Source organism: Protopterus annectens, chromosome 6.part1 (genome assembly GCF_019279795.1).
Source record: "Protopterus annectens isolate FY-2018-M chromosome 6.part1, PAN1.0, whole genome shotgun sequence".
Taxonomy (NCBI): Eukaryota; Metazoa; Chordata; order Ceratodontiformes; family Protopteridae; genus Protopterus; species Protopterus annectens.
This window is the reverse complement of record NC_056738.1, coordinates 220,939,036-220,960,334: the sequence shown is the minus strand read 5'-3', so window position 1 is coordinate 220,960,334 and position 21,299 is coordinate 220,939,036.

The window sequence follows — 21,299 nt, the reverse complement described above, 5'->3', positions numbered from 1 at the left end:
GCCTTAGACAATTTTATGAGTGCACGTAGTTTTTTGCTAATACTGATCAGTGATGCCTTCCCTTTTTGGGATTTTGCTCTATCATTTAGTAGCTTCCTCCTTCTATTGTATAGTTTGTTTATGGCTGGGGTCCACCAGACAGGACGTCTGCCTTTGGAGGATTGGGTCTTGGTTTTATTTGGGATTGCATGATCCATGCATTCCTGAAGGTGTTCATAGAATGCGTTTATAAAGGATTCTGCGGTCTGGGCCGTATTTTCCACAGGGCCGGGGGCTTTGAAGGATTCCACCTTGGTTTTGAGGAGTGTGAAATTTGCTTTAGAGAAGTTTTTCACTGTGGTTTTCTGGGCAGGGGGTGGGGTCGGGATGTGAATATCCAGTGAAATTAGTTTATGGTCTGATCTTACCAGTGAGGGATGCACTTCTGGTCTGGAGCATAGAGTCCACATGTTGGTGATGATCAGGTCCAGTATGTTTTCCCCTCTTGTGGGAGTGGTAACAAGTTGTTCCATAGCATTTGAGTTTATAAATTCTAGGAACCTTTGGGATAGGGTGTTGGAGCTAGACTAATGCTCCCAGTCTATGTTTGGGTAGTTGAAGTCACCCAATATAATGGTGTTTGGAGAGACCTTCATATTTTCCAGTGTTCTCAGAAAGGCCGAGTGGAGTTCCTGGGTTTGGGAGGTTGGTCTGTAGCAGGCTATAAACTGGAAGGCAGTTTTACCCACTGTTAGTTGCACATGGATAGTCTCTGATGCTTCGTGCTTTGCCACCAACCTGGAGGTGTGGGTATCTTTAATGAATATCGATACTCCCCCTCCTTTTGTGGTTAGGTCCAAGTTTTGGGGCCGAAAAGCATGGTATGAGGTATAACCTGGTAGTGCTGGGGTGCTCTCAGGAGCCCTGAACCAGGTTTCTGTTACTGCACAGATATCAATGTTCTCCATGCTAAGGAGAGTTTCGAGTGTGTGCATCTTGAGGTTTAGACTTCTGGCGTTGAGTAGCATTACTCTTAGTTTCTTATCCCTTGTGATACCTATGGAGGTGGGTTTGTCTTTTGAGCCTTGCCTAAAAAAGGCACTATGGGGGTAGCAAGAGCCTTTTCCAATATCCGAAAGCCCAGGGGTGACAGGTGCAAGCTGTCCCTAGCGAAGCATCATGGCTTGTCGAGCATATCATCCCAAGCTGACAGGCATTGGATCCCCTTTGAATGACACCAGTACTTAAGCTAATTGTTGAAATTGATCATCTTGTCTTCATATTGTGGCATCATTCTTGGTGAGGGTAAGATGCTACTCAAGATCAGGGTCATACCGGCCTGGGCTACATGCTCAGAAAGCTCCTTTATGTCTCTTTTTATGTAGTCCAGGGAGGTACGTCTCAGGTCATTCACACTAGCATGGACAATGACTGAGTCATATTTGTACTTGCCTTGGAGTGACCTGAGTGCTCGTGTTATGTGGCGGATCCTAGCGCTCGACAGGCTGCTCACCGTGACCCTCTCCTTGTTCAGCCTGGTGAGCGGGACGTCAGTGTGCCTGACGATAGATTCACCTCTTACAAGTGTATCAGGTGTGTTGTTTAGTCTTAAGGGTTGTGACTGTTCGGCACACTGGCTTTGTGAGATATGTGTTGCACGTGTTTTGTTTTGGGGTAGCGGTTGCTTGGGTGTCTGCTTTGGAGGTCTCTACTGCTTAGGCAGATCTTTATTTAGAGCCTCTGAGTATATTTTTGTGTGATTATGTGTTTGGTTTGCTGTCATGGCAGGTCTATGTGAGACTGGAATTGTAGTGAGTGTGGTTTCCTTCTCCTACTGACTGGTTATGCCAGTACTGAGTTGAGAGAGCTTAGCCTCCAGTTTGGCTATATGGTTGCATCTCTCACATGTGTTGGAATTTGTTGGGAGGAGGAGAGGGTTGTCTGTGTACATGAGGCAGTTGTAACATTGCCTCAAGATTCCCAGATTCACCAGCTGGACCGGAGAGGAGATTGACAACTGATCTTTGGACATGCTAGAATAATATTGGGAATTCCTTAATAATTGAAAACAAGGGCCTGTGGGGAGTGAGGGTGTAGTGCTTTTCATTTTTAGTGCTGATTTATATAATTGCTTTAGCGCGCAAATGCCAGGTAACTTAAGTGCAATGTGTTACAGGTAATTTAAATGCAAAAAACGTTTCTGTACATGTGTATCGCACATTTTAATATTCATATGTTTGTGGGATTATGTTCTACAGTATGGCCTGTCAGGTTGTATTGCAGATGTGTATGTTTGTTCTTTGTGTTTCTTCCTGATTCACCCACTGCTCCCTCATACACCTCCAGTTCACCTATTGTGCATCCAACACAGTCTCCCCCCTTGCAAATTATTACATTACCCGTCCCTCCCACACCCATATTCACACACTCCATCCAACCCTTCTCTGGTTGATGGCCCATGGCATGATCAAGGGAACACATTGAATACACTACATATCTCTGGTACCTGTATGGTTATGAGGACTACCCTAGCATTTTTCACCTTCCACATGCTGTACGTCATGCACATAGGTACACGCAAATACTTGTCTTTCATGACATGGTAGGTAGACCCTGGTAATACACGTTCATCTTTGGCCCATCCTGACAAGGACACCTTGGACCGCAAATGGGCAGATTTTGGGCGAATGCTCTGACCATTGGTAGGATTGCCACCTTTTCATATGGCCAGGATGGGATATATTCGGGACACACATCAAATTTTATAGGCCAACACATACCCACGGTCAGTACAACAGATAGTACTTTTGTTTTATGCCTAATTGTAAGCTTATTGTTGTAGCAGTTTAGCTGCTTCTTCTGTTTTGTTCACTTGCTTATTCTATTTCTTGTAACATGTAGGTATGTTACATACGGAAATAACTATTGTATGTGACTATTACTTAAGATGTGGGACATAATTATGTCCTACGATCGCAGGATATTTTACATTTATAATGGTTTTGGTATGGACACAACTGCCCAGAGGGGCACTATCCCTCACAATGTGGGACAGGTAGTAACCCTGACCATTGGGCTAGACTTACTATTGGCGGCGCGCTAACACGGTGCGTTTTGCTTCCACTTGGTATAACTATCAACACTACAATAGAATACGGGCATGGGGTTTTAAATGTAATTTGTTCAAGGGATGGGGACTCAATATTCAGCTATGTGCATTTGAGTTTGCTTCTTATTTTTGTGTTTGCAAAACTGTCTTGCATGCTTTGCATACGTTTCAGTATCCATGGACACTGACAGGTGTGATTACTATTGGAGGCAGGCTGTAATATTCAGCATTTTAGGTTGCACGTAAACAGCCGACATGTACACGCATCCGTGCGGTCCTTCGACATGCCCATGCACTCACGCACGTTTCCTATGCACGTGAATGTGGCTCCAGCGCACCTTCATTAATATGCATAAGGCGCTACTGCGCCATCTCTACGCTGCATGGTCGCCGCAAACCTAATGCCGTCCTTGCGCAGAGCTTCATGAATCCCGGCGATATATAATGAATTTGGTGACAATACAGTCAACCATTCACTAACTGCAATAGACTTCCAATTAACTTCATTAGATAATAAGAAGTTAAGGACTACAATACTACCTTTATCGCCACTTTTAATGTTAGCAGCATTATGGTCGCAAACATTTTACACAAGAATTGGAACCTTTTATGTTCTGACATGTCTATTATGGACAAAGTGAGTATCAAACCAAAAATAACATATAGCAGAGGTAGTAATTTGAAAAATTTATTGGAGACTAGAAAGGACAGAACACACAATTTCCCAGAGATGACCAAATGTAACATGTGTAAATACTGCAAGCACATTAAAATAGGCATCACATTTGAAGTAAGGAACAAACATTGCTTTTTAAAGAAAAAATGTAATTGTGACTCAAAACTAATAGTTTACCTAGCTAAGTGTGTAACATGTACAGCATTTTATATAGGAAAGATGAAGCATAGACTCTGAGATCATATATATGAACACCTTTAAGCAACTGACCATCAAAAGATTGAGAAAGTCTTAGCCAAACACACTGTAGCATTTCCTGGTCACACTTTTAAGTTTACTGTTATAGATCAAACTCCAGTAGATGATAGAGGAGAATGATCATCTTTGAAATTAGAAGAACTAGAATTATACTGACAACTGCCATTGAATGCTTATAGCTTTCCAGACATTAATGACATATGCCATTACTTGTTTATTAAAATTAAATAATTTATATAGGTAACTTGAATTTTATGAACAGATGTGAAATATTTTTATGTATGGAATTTTTGGCATGCACTGTATATGCTAATTTGTTTACCTTCTATTTCTTATTAACAGACTTGGTATTTTATTTTAAGTTAATGTTATATTTATGTACTATAACTTTTAATAGCAGAGGAATGTAGTACTGGTTGCTTAGCACTTGTAAACACTCTCATTTGACCTGGATTATTGGTTGTTTCAATACATGTGACTTAGATTTTATAAAGGAAGTGTTTTACCATTTAATTTTATCTGAAGAAGTCTGTCCATAGAGGAAGACGAAAAGCGGTTTATTAAATTTGTGTTTTTTTGCTCAAAGCAGTCCTTCAGTTTTGCTTTCTTACATCAGAAATTGTGTTTGTTTGATTTTATTGGTTTAGTTATTGTCTCTTGCGGATCCTTTCAGATCTCATAAGTAGAACATTGTCATTATTAATGTTACGATAATTGCTATTCCTTTTACATTCTTATTTTGATTAAGTGTTTGACCATTCTGATGCCTTTGGTAAGTTGAAACATTTTCCCGATTATTGTTCCCAAATGTATGACTTTCAACAATTTTTCCCCCAAGTTTGATCACTCAGGGTGGGGGCTAAACAGTCCCATTACTGTAGTCCAACCTGTCCCATTCCAGTTTGCCAATTTTCTTTTCACGTAAAATATGCAATTGGTTGAAAATACTAGAAAAAATAATTTGGTATTCAAATTTATACCTGCAGAAATTAATATCTTCCTTTATTTTACTGTCAAGATGGATTTTTTGTCTTGGTTTTAAGTGGTTTTACCAAATAAAATAGCTGCTGCTCACGACCTTCAGCCTTGGATGTGTTTTGCTTTTTTTTTTATAGAGGTCATTTAAGGTACACACACACTGAAGGGTTATAGTAATCATATATGTCTTTTTTGTCTGTGTGTGTGTGTGTGTGTGTGTGTGTGTGTGTGTGTGTGTGTGTGTGTGTGTGTGTGTACGCACTTGTGCGTGTGCACCTGCATGTCTGTAAATCTGTATGTTATTCAGAATGGATCTAGTATGAGTGTATGCACGTGTATATTGTATTGCTAATGGCAGAGGGATAATATTTTATTTAAAGACTAAAATATTATCCCTCTGTCATTAGCTACTGCTATCCACATAAACACATAGATAATGCTGTAATCTTGTAGAAATAAAATGATGATATGGACTGCAAGAAGTCCATGCACTGTAGTGCAGAAGCTATTCCTCCCCTTGATAGTGCTTTCCAACATTATTTTTAAAGTAGTCTTACACACAGAGAATGGCATGCCTCACTGAATGCTTCCATACAGCTACAGAGGTGTTTATTAATAACTCTCATTTAGTGATAACGTTTTTTGTTCATCAATAAGATGGAGCAATGAAGTCATATCTGAAATCGTTATCTCCTGAATTTGTATCCCACAACACTTTCTCAATATGTCCATCATTACTGGGTCATTTCCTCCACACACACACACACACACACACACACACACACACACACACACACACACACACACACACACACACAAATACACATATACACACTCTCATCCCACACTATGTTTTCAAAGATAAGCCCTATTCACCCTTCGGTTTCATTCCCAGTTAAGTTGCTTTCTGTTTGCATTTCAATGTTTTCGAAGATTACTGCCAGGGACTGCAGTTTCTTCCCATGTATCAAAAACAACCAGGCAGGCTAACTGGTAGAGTAGCATTTTCTCTTCCCTTTGTGAAGATGGATGGGCAATTGTTCCGTGAATGAAACGTGGAAGGTAAATGACAGTCTGTTTTCCGTCTAATGAAGTAGAGCTACTGCCTTGCAATCTTTGCTTTCCAGGATAGGTGTCAGTGACCCTGTATTACCACCACCACCACCACTTGGTAGAAAGAGAGTACAGAATAGTTGAACACATGACTCTTGCAACATAATCTGTTGGATACACTCACATTCTTTTGATTAATAATTGTTATTCCAAAGTCTTGGTATGACATCACTAATTGTACACCTTTACACAAATCACACCAAATTAGGTTCAGCTTCAATGATATCTTTACACTGCCAATGTTCTCATCTTCATATCCTCCTGTAAATGGTGAAGCTTATAAACATGCACAAGCCACTCAGTTTGGAATATCATACATCCATATCTTGGGTGAGGAAGAGTCGAGTTCTCTTCATGGTATATCTTTTTACATCACACCTCTTCCAGGTCCCCCTATTTACAAGTGTTGTAATTGCAGGATTTTTTTCCCAAAGTTCAGTTTCAATGTTTTCACTAAAAACTCCTGCTATGCCTTAATTCACAGCCTGCCATTTGTCTCCATCCCTGCTGTTCTCTTAGTCCACTGAACTCACCCTCACTACTGTCCACTCCACATGCGTTTTTTTTGTGTGCATGTGTGTGTGTTTATGTGTGTGTGTGCGTGTGTGTGTATGGGTGTGTGTGTGTGTCTGGATGAAGTGATGCAGGGAGATTTGAGATTGTGCGTGTGTGTGTGTGTGTGTGTGTGTGTGTGTGTGTGTGTGTGTGTGTGTGTGTGTGTGTGTGTGTTGTCTCACTAATGACAAAGGGACAATATTTTAGTTGAATTTGGCTTTGCACGACAGAACTACAGAGGGACAGAGAGACAGAGAGGCTGCGCCACAAAGCCAAGTTCAGTAAAAAGAATTCTAAAAACATTAAAGTGAACCTTTTTAAATCCTATACTGGGATATGATATGGCCCTAAGAATATGTAATTTAAAGGTGTCTGTGATATGTAAAGTGTTTTGAAGTTTTATGACTGTGATATTCTGCATTCACATAATGCACTCTCAGTGAATTTTAGTGAAATATGATTCCTTGCATTTATTTCCAAGAGTCCTACCACGTCTAATAAAACATATTGAAGCTAGAATATCACCTACTATTAAAATGTCAGATTTACATACAGTACATTAAATCCGTAGTACAAACTGAGAGAGCAGTAACCGTGGCTTTAAGAAATGCAGGCTTTAATTCAGAATCTCATCATTTGACTTCAGTAAATGTAGCATTGTGATACTCTTCTTGCATAGTAATTTGAAATTATTAAAAATAATTAGCATTTGCATGCAAAATTCCCATGAGCATCAACTTTCATATATTTTTATTCTATACTTAACAGATTAATTTAACATAATGAAGATTTTAATGTATTAGTATGCTACCATTCCATTTTAAAGTCATTCCATTGTTTCTCTCATAACTGCTGTGAGATGATAATTCCATTCATTAAATTAACAGATCGTGTTAAATGAACAGCAAGAGGTATAAAGAGGTATGCAGACAAACAGTATTACAATAGAATTATTTTAATCATAAGGTAGAAATGCTGCTCCAATTCTTACCCAGCTTAGGAAACTTGACCTTGCCAGACTCGAATCATGTTATAATAAAATCGCCAAGTTTGCAATCAACTCCACCTTTAAAACCTACCATTGTCAGGCTCTAAGGGAACTGCAATGGCTGGAACTTCCCCAGCTACTAACCTATCACCAACTAGTCATTGCCTACAATGTGGTAACAAATCCAGAAAAAACCCTGCACTAGGCCAACTTCTTACCCACTATAATACAAATCGTCCTTGCCGATCTTCAGACAAACCCCTACTCTGTATCTCTAGGGCTAACAATACTTTAGAAAAAGCACTGTTCTCCTACTCCATAGCTAGAACTTGGAATAATCTCCCTCCTGCTCTGATTTCTGCCCCTACCTCTTCTCACTTTAAAAACTCACTTAGAACACACTTAAAGAATAAGTGGGTATGCCCATGTATTACATAAGTCCTCAAATTATTCCACTTATATACCTCACTTACTAATACACCTACAGTTATATATATTACAGTCTAGGTCTTCTCCTAACGCTGATTGAATTTGTATACTTATTCTGTTATTAACCATGTGTATCTATTTTTTCCTGTATATATATATATATATATATATATATATAGGTCTTGTTATGTCTTCTGCTGTATACTGTATTTTAACATATTGTGTAAAATTTTACATACTGTGGAGCTTTTTCTCCCTGGGCCTCTGCTGAAAATGAACCTGTGTCCAGTTGGACCATCCCGGTTACAAATGTAAAATAAAAATAAATAAAATAAATAAAAATAGAAATGATCTGCAGAAGTTCTGTGTAAGAACTGAAAGGAATTCTATGGTAGATAAATAATATCAAATATGAACAACTGAAGCTAATAAATGGCACTTCTTAGGCAGAAAATAAACTTCCAAAAAGTTATATATTTGAGTGCACATGCATGTTCATGCACATTCACACACGCACTCACAAACATACATACGCACACATGCGCGCACACACACACACACACACACACACACACACACACACACACACACACACACATTTATTTTAAGGGTGTTATTCACATTTGTAAATATGGGGAATTCATACAGAAGGGATGGAAGTAGGTAGGCAGTGGCTATGGATTTTTTTGCAGACTCTGAGAAAATGTTTTGCTCTGTATAGTGATCCTAGTTTCCAGTCTTTTCGATGGCCTTGGGCAGGTGTTGTTCTGGATGCTTTATGACTGGAGTCTAAATGACAGATACTAACAATGCATTCTCTGTTTATTTTAATAGCACTAATAAAAAAATCCAGTCACTACAGCTGTGACTGTCAACTCCAAACCATACCACGTTTATCAGACAGTGCCATAAAATATATCATAAATACTGAAAAAAAATGTTCTACTAAACTACATTCTTTATCAAGTTCCTAATGAAGATGTTAAAAGGGCGGAATGACCTGCACACCCCAGCAATAGCATATGCCAACCCTACAGTTATACACTGTTAATTGCTCAAAAATAGCAAAGCTGACCTTCAACCTGAAGTCCACCAAAAGAGCCGCACAAAATCATGTTGACTAAATGCATGGTCAACAAAAATATAATGTTGTGTTCACATGCAAACACACACACACACACACACACACACACACACACACACACACACACACACACACACACACACGCGCGCAAACACACACATAAGCACACACATGCGTGCACATACACACACATACACACACATATATATATATATATATATATATATATATATATATATATATATATATATATATGGTTCTACCTTACATAGTCGACAGTGCAGAACATCGACAATGCAATCGCGATCGCCAGGAGATCAAAAATGCAGAAGACCGACGGATGAAAACACCGACGCCGAGGATACCGACATGAGAAAAGGCTGTGTAAGTATGCGGTAGTGACGGACGTTAGGGTGCGAGTAAGGTAAGTGTGGATATTGACGGTCTGTGGGGATAGGGGTGGGTTAAGTGAGTTAGGGTTAGGGTTAGGGTGCGGGTTAGGTAAGTGTGCGGTAGTGAAAGTCTTTGGGTTAGGGGCGGGTTAAGTGAGTTAGGGTTAGAGTGGCTTAGGTGGTAAGTGTAGTGAAAGTCTTTGGGTTAGTGGGTTAAGTGAGTTAGGGTTAGGGCACGGGTTAGCTGAGTGTGCGATAGTGACGGACCTTAGGGTTAGGGATTGGGTTAGGGTTGTAGGTAGTTGTGTATGTGAGGTTTAGTGTGGGTTTGAAAGGATTTTGGTGTGCTTGTGTTGTGTGTGTGGTTTTTGGACAGGGGATGTGTTTTGTTTGTTGATTGTTGTTATTGTGGTGAGTGCAGCATATGAGGTTTTGTGTTTGTGAACCGTCGGTTATTTCATTGTCGGCATGTGAGGTGTTGTGTTTATGCACTGTCGATTATGTGGTGTCGATGATTGCGTTGTCGGTGTTCTGCACTGTCGACTATGTAAGGTAGAACCATATATATATATATATATACATATATATATATATATATATATATATATATATATATAGATAGATAGATAAAACTTTCAAATGCTCATTTCATTGCATGGATGCAAAAATTCATTTAATCACACACTGCAAGTACAGTGTTGTGTGAGATCACACAACAGCAGGCTTCAGGATAATGCCCCTTATCTACTGTTGTGCATTCCTGGAGTTTGTATAGAAAAGTAGTAGGGAGGTTGGGAAGTGTACAGGAGCTTGCCCCCTGCAATTAATACTTTTATTTAGTTTTTTTTTTAATTCATCAGAATACTAGAACATTAGATCCCTCACTATGTTAAATTATTCTCTTAAATATAGAATAAACATATCATATTTAAGATTTTGATTTTTTTTTGTGATCATTTTTATTTGACTATTAGTAGTAAACACAGACACACACACCCACATGTGCACACACACAGACACAGACACACACACACACACACACACACACACACACACACACACACACACACACACACACACACATATACACATTAAAAAATTATATATATATATATATATATTTGTACATACATAGTTTCCCTTCAGAAAGCTGATTTACCATACAGTTGACTTTCAAAACATTGAGGCCATAATGTCAGCCACTCATATCAGCATACTATTGAGTACATCTCACAGCATGAAAAAGAGTAGCATGTATCTACAGCAACTAAATGTAACCTGTACATTTCAGACTGATGGTCCCAGCTACAGGATAATACTCATTACCATGGATACGTTATCTCAAACTTAGTATATATAATAAGCAGAGGGTGTCAGGAATATGTTTGCCTCCCAGAAATATCATTATTTTGATAAGGTTCAATTTTCTCTTGTACAGCAGGCCCAAATACATGCACTAAAAAATAAATTAAAGTCAAAGCAAATTACACCCACCCATGTAGGTGGCTGCGCCCTCCACAACACCCTAATCAAACTACAGAGGAGAAAGGGGCAAAGCTTAGCATGGTGGCTAAGTGGTTACTTACCTGGAGTTTTCAGTCAGTGTTTTGAGATGTCATTCAAGTGCATTGTTGTTGATGTCATCTTGGTGTTTAGAAAGTCAGGTAAGTGGGATTTTGTTCATTCAAAGTAGACCCATATATAGACATCCGTGGTGGTGCAGTGGTAGCATTGTTGCCTCACAGCAAGTGGTTCTCCCGTTCAATTCTCGGCTGGAGTGTGGGGAGTGCCTTCTGTGTGGAGTCTGCATGCCCTCCCCGCAGTTGGGTGGGTGTTCGAAAGACATGCGTAAATGGGTGTGCCTTCGTTGAAGGTTGAACTTCGAGCTGGCACCTCAGCATTTGTGAAAATCTACTGCCAATCATAAGCGGACCAGAGTTCTGCTGTGGCAACCCCTAACCGGGAAATGCCGAAAAGACAAACAATATATATATATATATATATATATATATATATATATATATATATATATATATATATACATCCATTGACACATATGCATAAACAATAACCATACTGGAGCCAAGAACTCAAACCTGACTAGACGAACAGACTTGTAATTTCTGCAAATGCACAATTCTCACAAAGACAAATTGCAGTACGATATCACTCTTTCATTCACAGCTGCCTTCATCTTGAAAAATAATTCAGGCAACAAATAACAAACATGGAAATACTCAAAAAACAGACTAGTCAGTCAATATGAAAAAAATGAACACTGGACACTCTCCCCAACTTGAATCAATTATCAAGTCTGCATAAAAGATTAAAATAAATAAATAAATAAAACAGAAGCCAGGATTGTGACCAGAATGAAACACAGTTTACTGAAATAAAAGTTCTTTAGACTCAGATTATTACACTAACAGATCTGAAACAGTAAAATGTATTATGGGTAATAGACAGATAGATAGATAGATAGATAGATAGATAGATAGATAGATAGATAGATAGATAGATAGATAGATAGATAGATTAAGGTGGAAAATAAGCTCCATAAACAGGCAATGAAGCAGTACAGGCTGAGACAAGAAAAGAATAATGCATATGCAGAAATGATGACCAACCTCCATAGTCAAAGGAATCAGAAAGTCAGTCACACTATCTAAGAGGTAAACTGATCGATAATGTACATGAAAAACAAAACACTGCATAAATACAAATGCATATTAAAATAGTTACAAAAGAACCAGAAGCATACCATACAAACCTAGCTAAATAAAGACAGCAAACATACCTTCAGGAAAACCATATTAAGAAGCAAGATGACCGGTGGAGCTTTGTTGCATATATGTTTACGTATTTCATTTATATATGTTGTCAGTAAATCAGTTTCCTTGCGAATCCTTTTAAGGCTGCATTACCAAGAAACAGTAGGAAACAGTATGCATATTTGTGAAGCATTGGGCTATTGAATTTCATGTCTCCTCATTCACTTACCACTGCTCTTTTAATGAGATCTCACGTTTTATCTTGTGGGCAGTCTGGCCAGCAATTTAGTGTAGCTCTATGTGACAGTAAAGTTTAATGAAAGAAAATGTATTTTAACTGAATATTTAAATCAACAATTTCTGCTATTTCTTCAGTATAAAAGAATTCCTTAAAGAAGGATTGTGCCTTATCTGTTCAGCTCAAATCATTTCCTCACATTTAAAACAAGAAACAAACAAAACATAAAATATAAGCAAAAAAAGGATATAAATACATAAAACAAAGATCTAACCCCTGTTAGAATCCTAGTTCTACAAATGACTTCAACTCCAGACATTTACACCCATTACAGCTAAATTTCACAAATAGTTCCTTCTCCAACTTGCGATACTACTCAGAATCTATAACCACTGTCATTATCCCTGGAACCAAACTTCAGAGCATAACATATACATTATCCTCAGGCATCTACTCTTTGGCAGGCTCCCCCCATTCACCTAAAGGAAATCAACACTTACTCCAAATACAGAAATCAACTCAAAGGGTATTCCTTCTTCCAATCCAAAATGCTCCTTCTTTAAACAAATTACCTTGGCACTTTACCTCTTATCCACTTCCCTTAATGTACATATTGTACATTACACTCTGCTTAGTCGTTGGAATGCACATGTGCATTTTTTGCTCTTTAACTTATCTGAATTATTCTGCTGTTGTTTGCATTTCTACCTTCTACCATTTTTTGTTTGCAAAATGTTTTATATTTTACCTAGGCTGAGCATGAAATCGCTCGCTATTAATTTAAGCACTACCTCAGTAAACAAATGTAAATAAATACATAAATAAAATAAACAAATACATGCTACAAAGTTATTTCACTACAGTAATTAATGCTCTGCAGCATTTCTTTTTTATAAAAATAACATGTACAACTTCTGTATTGCATTAGTTATGTCTTCCAATCAATGGCTATGTACTTAATAAATCTATTGTAGTATGTGACATAGCAAAATATTACCACACTACATAAAGGAATATATTTTGTCATAACAAAAAAAAACATACAAAAAAACACGCATGCAGAGGTACACAGACACACGCATACAGACACGCGGGCACGCACACACACGCACACACACGCACACACACACGCACACACACACGCACACACACGCACACACACACGCACACACATTCAGTGCACAACAGAGTATCAATAAACATAAATGCATAGGCTATTTTTTAAGTACAGTGATGCCTGACAGGTTCCTCACTATAGGTAAATAATGGACTATCCAGTTATAGGGAGGTACTCTGCCTGTGGTTTTGGGCCTCATAGTACCCAACCAGTCCATTATGTCCCTATAATGGCAACTCTATTGCTTACATATTTTTGAGCTATGCCACCAAATCAAATGGAGCCTTCTTTTTTCCTGACATTGTCAAAGTAAAGCTAAGCTATGTTGAAAACTACCTTTTGTAATACCACTGCAAGTGAATCCAAGAGTTAAGTAGCACAGTGAGATTCGTAGCTAGAACACATCTCTTTCTATGAGTTTTAACAACATCTCACTAAATTACCTGCTGAAGTATTATAACATCATCTGTTGTACTGTAATATACTTCAGCAATAATCACTGATGATTCTGGAAATTGTGAAGTGTTTACTTACAAGTATCACATTTTAACCTTGATGGTGAAGCTTAAATAGACTGATAGGAAGAATTGGGCAAATAGCACACAACCCTCACCGCCATCTTTAACTATTACAAATATTAAGTGACGTATTTAAGTCTTTAACAGTGACTCCACTGGTAGTATACTTGCCTTTGGATCTAGAGTATTAGAAGACTGAGATTTCTAGGTCCTAGATGCCTTAGTTGGTGATAGTTCAAATGGGAAAAATGATCAAATGGCACTTATCAATAAAAATTGGGGGTTGATAATTTATTAAATATATAACAGAATCAGTACTGTAAATAATTTACTCAGAAAGTAAAGTTCCAAAAACAATCCTACTAAAAAAATAATACTCACAAATCTTTCATCTCCCACACTATTTGCTACAAGCAAAACCTTGCTATTTTAACTATGTTTACCTCTGTCCCTGTTTTATTAAAAAGCAATGCAATACTTCTCACATACCAAATTTTCTAACTTAAATCAAACATGATTTTGTCCAGCTTATTGCATTCATCCAAAAACCCATGTAAATTTTATCTATATTTACATCTTCAAATCCCATCAAAACAATCATCTTAACTAGTTTTTCACATTTCTTTTTTAATTCTCATGTGTAATAGAAACACATGTTCAGTAGTCACTTCTACTTGACATATAAAATATATATTTCAATTCAGAAAGACTTTGTGCAGTATGGAAGCCTTATCACAGAAGATTTACATATCACAATAAGCCTTTCTGTTTTTCAAACCGGTCCATAACGAGGTTTTCCTCACACACGTCAGTATAGAAAGAAGTGTCTATAGCAAAGCTATATGCTAACGCAGCAGTCCAGGGAAGAGGTTACTGTTATTTAGCTATGTTGTCTCTTTAGAAATGACTACAGTGCCTGATTGCTACCTGAATGATACAGACATTCACTAAGCTGAGTAAAATTGCACTCTAATAGGAAGAAGTGACCACTGTAAAAACAGGGAGATCACCGATTCAATGAGTATCCATGCATGTGAAGAGTGTGATCATTTCTGTATGTGTATGCACATCTGCATGCATGTATATCTGTAGGGTAACAGAATGAGGTTGGATGAAAAGGTGTATGCGTGTATTGATGGGTGTGTGTGTGTGTGTGTGTGTGTGTGTGTGTGTGTGTGTGTGTGTGTGTGTGTGTGTGTGTGCCTGCACATGCAAATGCGTGTATTAATAAATGTGTCCAGGAGGTAGAGTGCCTTTGGATATTAAGTAGGCTACTAGTGCAGTCCAGACTGACAGCACTAGTTTTTGATTCAGAGACATGGCCATAAGCTGATAAGAAGTACTTTCTCATTGTAGTTCTTCTTGTGTCTGAATCACATTTCTGTACTATTGCTCAGCTTGACTAACTTGCATCGGGCATTTAGCAAGAGCAGTGGTGAGTTTTTGTTTGTTTGTTTATTTTTTTAATCCTTAGGCTAAAGTTTCACTCATGGCTTTGTAATGCTTTGCCTGTTTACTGATGATTTACTCAATAATATTTTTCATGATAAATCTTGTTCTTCCATGAGGACTCAGACTATTTTTCCTTACTCTTACTTATGCTTTATCATAAGTATGTCATAATGTGACCTCCTGTTTTGCTATTTGTTTGTTATGTTACCTTATCATTACTGCAGTTTTCTTTGATGCTCCTTATCCTCACTCCCCTCCTTTTTCTTTCTTCTTATAAAAGTTTTTATCTTTTCCCAAAACTACAATCAATTCATAATTTCTGAGACGTCCTTTTTTCATCCATCATAAGTTTCAGAATCCAAAATAATGTATTAAAACCAAAAACAGCTGCGTAAGTCAATGGCATACCTCCTTTTTTTCTGTTTTATATTTATACAACACATATTTTCAATAGGTTCAGTCTTGAATCCTATGGACTAGTAGATATTAATTGTAATAACAGTGAGTTTATATTTACTGTAAATGCATAAACTCCCCCCCCCTCAGATTTACTAAACTTCCATGCAGGACTAGCTTAGTCCTGCACGGAAGCGCCCGTTTAGGAGCAGGATGGCAGCGCACCATGCATATTAATATGACACACTGCCTGAGTTCCTAGGCTTACACAGAGCATGTAAGAGTGCAGGGGGGGGATGCCTGAGAGCAGAACTCTCAGAAGAAACATGCCCCTGCAATTTAGAACAGCAGAAAGGGGGTAAGGAATGAACTAGACCGCTCATAGGTGTCCGCATATCCCCACCAACAGTCCCCCATGTGCACAACAGCAACAGTACATATAAATAAAATGAAGAAACCCTTTTATTTATTTATTTTTAAATCCAATTAAAGCTAACTGTAAGTGCGTGGGTGTGCCCATCGCTTAGCTACAGTTAAAGCAGCTTAAAAGGCTGAAGAGGATAACAAGGAAAATATATCCAAATAAACCAGCATAGCAATAGTGTAGTGGGCAGAGTGTTTGCCTTGCGAGCAGGCATTCTCCGTTCGAGTCCCACTGCAGCATATTCCACTTTCCATGGCAAAGCACATTATGATGAATATTTTTGTTGCAAAACCCACTAAATAACATATATTTATGAACTGGAATACTGCAGGAAATGCACATGTGAAGTGTCAGTGTCATAATAAATAAGGCACTAGTAAGCAGGTTTAAGCACAAATAAGCAGTAGTAAGCATATTTAAGCACTCATAAGCGGGTTTAAGTGCATTTGTGTGGGGGTAAGCAGCTAACTCTCTGTAAGCGGATGTAAAGGCAGATTAGCAGTGCTTACCATCACTCAAACCTGCTTACAACTGCTCAAAAGTGCCTTAATTGCTCTGTATCCAACAGCCCTTGTTCTGCCCATCAACAGCCATGTAGATCTCAAACCCAGGACCCTATACACCATAGTCCCACTAGTTATCCGACAAGTCATCACAGAAGTACAGATGAATGAGGTAGTAGTAAACATATCCTCACCATAGTATAACCAAACTGAACCTGTTAAAGGCCTTAGTATACAGTCATATGTGCCATGACCCACTACATAACATAAATATGTGAACTGGAGTACAGCAGTAAGCCAAGAAGTGAGGTGTAATTGTAATAGAGTGTTGAAGTCCCCAGTAAAACACAAAGACCCCACAGAGTGTATGTACACATCAATTAGAGATACTAGGCATACATATAAGGTGTAATGCATAATAACACAATGCCAAAAAGGCATTATAATGAATGTGTAATGTAGGCAACACTAAACATTGCACAGGCCAGCTTAGGAGGTGTGAACAATGTGTAGACCAGCTAACTCTTTGTGGCCAGTGGTATACCCCTTTAAACAATGCCAACCTTAGGTAAGCAGGTTTGCCCATAGCTTAGCCTTTCAAAACCGGCCAATTACAGAAAAGTGTGGGAAATCAGACCTACTTAAACCCAAGAGGCAGGAATACAGCTCATAACTGTCTGTAGCTTCCCCTTACAGGCACTATGGCAGTAAGGGGAGAAGGAGTGTGCTTTTGGGTGCAGCGCTGGAGCATCCAGGAGTCAACGGTCATGGAAGGACTCCTAGTTAAAGACTATGCACAGAGACTGCTGCAGGCCCAGTACCATGTCTCCCAATATAAAGCAGAGGCCTGGGACTATGTCGTCCGCGACCTCATCAGTGCCACTGGCATACCCCGACCTGGTGAGCAGGTCAGACACCGCTAAGCCGACCTGAAGTGATGGAAGGGGGACCTCTTGGAGAAGTGGTTCCAAGAGGCTAGAGCATTAGGGGGTTTTCCAGCCATATGTAAGCATCACCCCAGTATGTGTGTAATAAGTGCCAGCTCAGGTATATCATGAATAAGTATCACTAAACATTCCTCTTATGTCCCCCACAGCTGCAACAGAGCGAGCTGCAAACCAGGAGACCCACATCTCCTTCCTGGCACAGTTGCGATGCGAGGCAGGTCAGTAATACTCATGCTTTTACTGTCATAGGAAATAAAAATAAAAGTAGTAGTAAATTAATTGCTAGTATTAAACCTGTATTGTTCAAGGCAGGTACTGCATACACTCGAGAATATGGCAAGAAGAGTCTCATATTGTTTGTATGCCAATAAAAGTGTAATATCCTGACAAAACAGGTCTAACTGCTGGACTGCATGTGTATATGCTGATATCATATGGTAATGTAGATTTGCAATCCTGTAATAGTACTGTAGTATTAAGCACTGTTAATCACACCATGCATCATAAATTGAATGTGTAGGAATGCCTGTATATGACAGTTGTAATCCCCAGAGGCCATTTAGTACAACTGAGAGACACATAGCCAGTAAACAGGGAAAATGCTGACAGCAAAAACTGAATAACACATGCAGCTGAGATGTGAACTGTTGTTTTTTAGCACACACAGCCACGGTTCGAATCCTGCCAGTGGTAGTAGTCTGCATACAGAATCATACCCCACAACTGTACAGAATGTCTATTAAAGTGGCCCATATCTAGTGTCTATCAACCTGTCCCCCTTTAAAATCAGTGGGATGATCCCAGACATATAGGCAGCAAACAAGAAATACAACTGATTGACACACACCTATGACAACAAAGCTGGCACACTAGCAACTCCCCAATACTTTATGTGACTAAGAATCCACATATGTCCCATTACACCCCAACTTGTTAAGCTGTGGTCAGAGTGTGTACAGTAACAGAGTGAGATGTATGTGCATAATAGTAATGTGGAACCTGGTACTGTGTGTGGGAACATTCAGGTAGTGCTAATAAACATTTATCCCAAAGGTCTGTCAGTTACCAACACAGTGCCCAGAAATACAAGAATGATATGCAGCTGCTCTGAATAATGAGGTATTACACATCACTGTCACCCACACTGTCCTACAGCATATAACTATCTAGGAATTCTCTATAAGAGTGTTGTTATACAAGGTCAGAATGCATAAGCATAGGGGGATTAAAGACAGACACAACTGTGATGGGCAGTGTTTATGTTGTAGCAGACACAGCCATGATCTGAATCCTGGGAGTGGAATTAGACTGCATACAGGTTCATACCCCACAACTGTACACATGAGGCCAGAATGTCAAGTGTATTTGCCCATATCTGCTGCATGTCCCCATGTCCCCCTGGTAAGTCTGTGGGATGATCCCAGATGTATAGCCAGTAAACAGGGAATACAAGTGATTTTCAACCATCATGAGAACACATCTGTCACAGTAGCAACCCCAGAAACGGTTAGGAGAGTAATATTTCAAGTATGGTCTATTTACACTCCCATATTGTCAAGCTGTGACCAGAGTGTGTACAGTAACAGAGTGAGATGTATGTGCATAATACTAATTGTGCAATCTGAAACCTTGTGTGGCAACAGTCTGGTAGTGCTACCAAACATTGCTCCCACAGGTACATTGGATACAAGCACTGTGCTGAAAAATACAGATCAGTATAACCTGTACTGGTACCGTCCACCCTGGTATTGTAGGGGATTGTGAGTGTTGCAGTTTCTCTGAATAATAAAGTATCACTGGTCACTGTCACCCACACTGTGCTACATAATATAACTGTGTAGGAAAGCATGTATATGTGTGTGTCAGGTCACTAAAGGTGGAAGAGGGCAATATTCAAGATATGTCCAGGCACACCAGCATGTGGTCAACACATGGCCAGATTCTGTGCAGAAAGAGTTGGATAGCATAGTGGAAAACATCAACCTGGAATCCAGGAGTATGTGTGCAAACAGTCAGCATCAACAAACATTCCCTCGACAGGTATAGCAGGTAAGAGGTGTATACTGTAGGAAAAAATGGTTCATGTGTGATGATGTTGACAGCCATATCAGTGTCCAATACAGGTCTATAGGGTAGTGTAGTAAGACTTGGAAAGGTACAGATAGCACTGGCTAGGAAAGTAATGTGGAGTACAGGAATATACTACTTGTTAATTGACATCTTTCTCTCTCCCCCACCTTATCTCCAACAATAATCAACATACCCACTCCAGCTGGTATCTACTAACTCTGATACTGTCCATTTATTTGTTAATATTGTAATGGTTCCCATGCATGTGCCATATTGAATTATTCCAACATTGTTGGCATGGTGCCATCAACATACCTGCATGCTGTTCTTATTACCACTGTGGTCCCATATATGTATGTGTTTTGTTTGCTGTGCAACTGTTCCATATCTGATGTTTGGGTTAATGTTAATATATATGCATGCTGTTATACCTAACCCTGGAATGTGTTGACTATTACTAACCCATATATGATGTTGAAATCTAAACACTATAGCCCACTTGGGAAGGACGGTCCCAGTGGACTCACCTGTCTTACCTCAGCTCACCGAGGCACCGGGTACCAGCATTTCTGAGGCCCAACACCACACCTCCCTGTCCATTGGTCCTGCACCACCTTTGGGCAGAACTGCCTCAGGGGATGGGGCTCACCTCCCCCCAGGATTGGGCACAGACAGGCACCTGTCACACATTGCCATGTTGGGATTGTGGTACGTAAAGTGATCAACAAGCAGGTCAGTGATATTCTCAGCCATCTCAAGGGCCTTGTGTCATGATTAGAGAGTCAGCCTGGCTCTGCGGCTCAGCCCCCAGCACAGCCACCATCGGGGCTGTGAAGGTGCAGTGGTCACTGCCCATGGGTGGGGACCTCAGTCCCAATGTTACCACTATGGGGCTTGTGGGCTTCCGATATCCCAACACCCCTCCCCATCAGTATGTTGCTGACTGACATTGTCTTCTTTTCTCTAAGTGTGTGTGTGTGTGTGTAGGCATGCCCAGTATGGCCGTCTGTACTGAATGTGTGGGTTGAGTCCAGGTAGTTTGTACTGCAGTGCTGACCTTTGTGTTGTACACCTACGAGTAGCATGCTGTCTCTGCAGAGTATCCATCGATCATTTGGAATTGACTGCTACTACATTTCTGCATAGGATGGGGGCTCACATCTGACTATTCCTACATTCCTACACAGGATTGGGGGGACACACGTGACTGTGACTACATTTCTATGTAGGATGGGGGTGGCACACTGGATACTTGTACACATTTGCTAGGACTGTACTGGTATGTCAGGTACTCCATTTCAT